At 39.5% G+C, this 5,094-nt stretch overlaps 1 non-coding gene across 1 annotated transcript; it reads right to left on the reverse strand.

The window, feature by feature from the left end:
• Positions 1 to 369: 369 nt before the first annotated feature.
• LOC141425308 (small nucleolar RNA SNORA36 family) lies at positions 370 to 500 on the reverse strand. Its single transcript, XR_012450377.1, has one exon. It is a non-coding gene; the product is annotated as a small nucleolar RNA SNORA36 family (small nucleolar RNA).
• Positions 501 to 5,094: the final 4,594 nt, after the last annotated feature.

A 5,094-nucleotide genomic window follows, 5' to 3' on the forward strand; every position in this document is an offset into this window, starting at 1 on the left:
AATTTCTGGGCAGTGCCCATTTATGAGCATTGCTGCTGTCACTGTCCACACACTGGCTTCACACAGCCAGCTCCTGCTCTGAGCACACACTTCCCCGCACTAGTTGGGAAGTTGGGACAAATCTTCATTTCCCACTTTCTGTACCTGGAAATGTCCTTTCTCTGGGAGAAAGGAACCTTTTTCAGCAGCCTCTGAAAATAGATGATACAACATAAACCACTCTAGCATCTGAAATACCAAATCTGAATTCACATGTCTTGTTCTTAACCAAGGAAAGAGTTCTTTACCAATATTATACGTGCCCTCCCTCTAGAAGAAGCTACTCCTTCACCCACGTCTAGAAATGAGCTTCTCTCTTTCTTTTTTTTATACTGTAGGCTGGGAGGTGAATGAATAGAGTAATATTTTATCCAATCATCTCTCCTAGAGGATTTCAATGTCACAAAGTTTAATTAACAGAACAGAGAAGCTTCCCTGAACTTTAACTCAACAATTTGGAAGCTCTCTTTCTTTCTAAAGATACCTTTATCAACTGAGGCTTTGCTAATGAAATGAATTTTTGTCAATTTTTAATGGACAATGGGGGAGGAGGTACTGGGATTTGAACTCAGGACCTCATGCTTACTAAACAGGTCCTCTACCACTTAAGCCACTCCACCAGTCCTTTTTTATGTTGAGTATTTTCAAGATAGAGTCTTGCAAACTATTTGTCCTGGCTGGCCTCAAATTGCAATCCTCTCCATCTCTGGCTCCTGAGTAGCTAGGATTATAGGAGTGAGCCACCAGCTCCCAGCTATAATGAACTTTTATGTAAATAACTTCTATAAAAGCAAATCAAATGAGTAAATAAGCATGTGAAAAAATATTAACAATGGCAATCAGAAAAGCAAATGACAATAACAATTACTTTTTCGTAATGAGTGACAGTCCTTTCATTTGGAGAAAAACTTGGAACTCTCCGTCAAGTAAAATGCTCAAACACTTTGACCTCTCCTGGGAATTTATCCCACCATAGTAATCCAAAATAATGGAAAAGTTATTTGCACAAAGTTGTTTTTTACCCAGTCTCTAAAAAGAAAAGCTGAAAACCACCTAGATGAACAACTACAAGGAAATGTCCATTCAGTGAGATATTAAGTAATAACTAAAATTAAATTTTAAGACCGCAACAATATGGAAAATTGTTAGGGCACATTAAATAAGAACTCAAGATATAACACTTATATTGAGCTATGACTGAATACAGCAAAAATACTGCCTACTCAATAGTTAATATTCAAAATATGATAACCATTTCAATCTTGCTAAAATCCATTCAATTCTTAAAGTTGGAAAAGATCTTGGAATCCTTGGTCTTAAGGGAATATGTGCCAAATTTGGAGTTTGTGCTTTCCTGAGGAAAAAGTCCAGTATTTGCAGTATATTCTTGAAGGAATTCATGCCCCTGAAACGCTTGAGAACCAACGCCCTAAAGGTTTAGGGTGGAGTTTGGGAAGGATGGAATCTTCCTTGCTCTGTAGTTATTAAACTTATCTTGCCAAAGCATTGCTTTTGTCAAAGAAGCGCTGTGCTCACAGTCTGCTGTGACTTAATTTCTATCACCTTAAATCCAAACCCTCTTGCTGAATTTTCTATCTCTCTCAGTCAGTGCCAACCTCTCGGTACTTAGTACCACTCAACAGTACTCACTTCCCAGTTGCCAACCACAATCTGTCTTCTCTAATCAAGTAGGTTTTACCAAACCCCACACATGCCTGACAAACCCTCCGTCCTTTTGTTCTTGCTCTCTTGCCCAAGGAATATCTTCTACATCTTCTCTTTACTTTTCAAGATCTAGCATAAATTCCACTTCTTCCATACCACTTTCCACACCAGTGTCTCCTTTTTGGTGACATGGAACCAAGGGTGCAGTAGATGTAGGCTGACTTCCTTCAGTGACCAGCTTAGGGTTATGAGTCTCAGCTCCCTTAGGAATTCAATGGGAAGAATCATCCCCCTGCAGAGGCTCATAGTGAACACAGGGAGGCAGTAGGCGTGGAAGCCATGGGGCACTCAGAGTTTGGGGCTAGATAGGACATAAGCAGTGTGCTTGGCACTTAGGATCTGCTGGCTAAGATACCTGTACACACCCTAATCTGCTGCAAAATTCTGAAGAGATTATCATTCTAATTTACAGGGAAGCAACTGAGGATGGTGTGAGATGAGTGAAAGAGAGACACTGAATCACAAAATACAAGGTAGCCTCAGTGTATAAAAATCCTCCCTTCACATTTCTGGGCCTACCACGTGAGCAATACTACGTGGTAGCCTTGCTCACCTGCCCTCTGCCAGGTCCCAAAGCTCACAGCACCTAACATGTTATCTTTGCTATTGTGAAAAGTGTGCCGATGGGAGATGGAGTGCTGGTATTTATTTGACAGACTGTTTTCGTTTTCTTTGGTAGTAAAGCCTGTAGTGGGATTACTTGATCATATATGGGTCTATTTTTAATCTTTTGAGGCACCTCCATATGACTGTCCATGATGGCTGCATCTGTTGAGATGATCATCTGATTTTTATCCTTTGAGTGATACGCATCATATTTGTAGATTTTCATGCATTAAACCATCCTTGCATCTGTGGAGCAAATCCCACTTGATTATGGTGAATAGCCCTTTAAATGTGCTGTTGCATTTGATTTTGTAGGGTTTTGTTGAGGATTTTTTGCATGCATGTTCATCAGGGATATTAACCTGAATTTTTTCTTTCTCCTTTTTCTTGTATCGTACTTGTCTGCCTTTGGCATACAGGTAATGCCAACCTCATAAAATGAGTTTGGAAGTAGTCTCTCTCCTTAATTTTTGAGAAGTATTATTATTAATTCATCTTGAAAATTTGGTAGAATTCAGCAGTTACACCAGCAGGTCTCTGACAGGAGACTTTTTAGTGCTGATTCTATCTCCTTGCTCTACTTGGTCTGTTCCAATTTTCTATTTCTTCATGATTCGGTCTTGGGAGGCTACATGTGTCCAGGAATTTATGTCTTCTGGATTCTCTAATTTGTTGGATATCTAATTATACATAGTAGTCTTTTTTAATCCTTTGTATTTCAGCGGTATAAGCTGCAATGTCTCCTCTTTCATTCCTGATTTTATTTGAGTCAGTCTAGCTAAAGGTTTATAGATTTTTGTCTTATAAAAAAAAAACCTTTTCATTTGTTGCTCTTTTCTATTGTTTTTCTAGTCTCTCATTTATTTCTGCTCTGATCTTTATTAGTTCCTTCCTTTTATTAACTATGGGTGTACTTTGTTCTTTGCCTGGTTCCCTGAGCTATAAGATTAACTTGTTTATTTGGAACCTTTTTCCTTTTGTATGTAGGCATTTATTGCTATAAACTTCCCTTTTAGAACTGCTTTTGTTGCATTCCATAAGTTTTGGTATGCTGTGTGGCCATTTTCTTTGGTCTCAAGATGCTTTTTAATTTCTCCTGTTGATTGTTTAACAAACTTGTGAATTTTCCAAAATTCCTCCCTTTATTGATTTCTAGTTTTATCCCAGTGTGGTCAGAAAAGATACTTTATATGATTCCCAGCTCTTTAAATTAGCTAAGACTACAAAATAGTCATTTTTGGTCAACCTAATAAACATCACCATATCCTGTGAGTTAATATCCCTTTTCTCTTTCCACACTGTAAGTTTTGTGCCTCTCATGTTTGTTTTTTTTTCCACTGCCAATTAGAGGAATTTCACTGTTTAGCCCTCAAAATATAGGTCCTTCTAATTGCTGGGGAAAGAGCTCTCAGGTCAGGAGGGGTTGCTTCCTTCTTCACAGCCGCAGATGAGCAGAACGCATTCTACATCACACAATTGTTCTCACAAACGTTATTTCTACCAAGGTAGCTGTCAGCTTTCTGTCAGTGTGACAAATACTGAGGTAAACAACTTATAAGAAGCAAAGCTTTACTTTGGCTCACAGTTTCAGAGGTTCAGTCCATGGTCACCGGCATTGATTAAAAAAACAGCAGACAACTTGTGGAGAAGCATTTTAGGCACAAGGAACAGAATGTATAAAGAGCATTATGTCTTTGGAGAACAAGTCATCTGTATGACTGGAATGAAAGTTTGACAATATGGTGTAAAATAAATTTGAGGATGGAGCTGACATAATGAATTATGTAGTTTTCTGCTCAGGCTAGTTAGGAACACAAATTATTCTCTCTCTCTCTCTCTCTCTCTCTCTCTCTCTCTCTCTCTCTCTCAGAGAGCCAGAAATTATTCTCTCTATGTCTTTCAGGTGATCCTTTTTCTTACCTTGACTTGTTTCTCACATACATATGCTAGTCAGTTTGTAGCTCAAGCTGCATGCTTGAGGGAGACACTCCACAGATTTTCTCTGAACAGATCTTTTCTCTCCAATATCCTGCCCTGCAAATTCTAGCTACCTCAGTCTCCACAGTTTTCTGTCTCCTCAACTCAGAGACATTCCAGCCTTCCACTGGCTTCCTCCTCTTTGTGCTATGGCCAATAAATTCCCTTCAGTCACTAAGGTTAGACAACGATAAGACTTGCCATATTTGTTTCTCCTTTTTTGGGAATTGTTCTTGCATTGCCTTATGTTCAGTGGCTAAAAAACACTGTTTCCTATATTTTGTTGTTTTTTTAAATTGTTTCAAGGAAGTAGGATAAATTTGGTCCCTGTTAATCCATCCTGAACTTAAGCAAAACTGCTTCGCTTTCGTCTAGGTGCTTGTGACTTCATGGCCTCGAGAAGGTATTATGCCTCTATGGCAGGGTCAGGGATGGCACCAGCTCACTGAGCTTCCCAGCATGTCTGACATCTCTGGCTCATGGGTCTACTGACCACGGCACCATGAGGATAGCGGACAGCAAGACATTCTGTAGAATGATGTCAACGTGTGACAACTATTAACACGGAGCAGAAGAGTTAGTTAACTTGACTCTGAGGCACAGCGGTGAGTGTGTTCAGATTCTCTTGTCATGAGTTCATGTCCGTTTTCAACCACCACCACTCCCTTCTAAGGCTGAGAACTACCTTTCCCAGAATCCCCTCTCCCATCTGGCTCCAGATTCGTTGGACACATAAGAGGAATTCTC

This window comes from Castor canadensis, chromosome 7 (genome assembly GCF_047511655.1).
Source record: "Castor canadensis chromosome 7, mCasCan1.hap1v2, whole genome shotgun sequence".
NCBI lineage: Eukaryota > Metazoa > Chordata > Mammalia > Rodentia > Castoridae > Castor > Castor canadensis.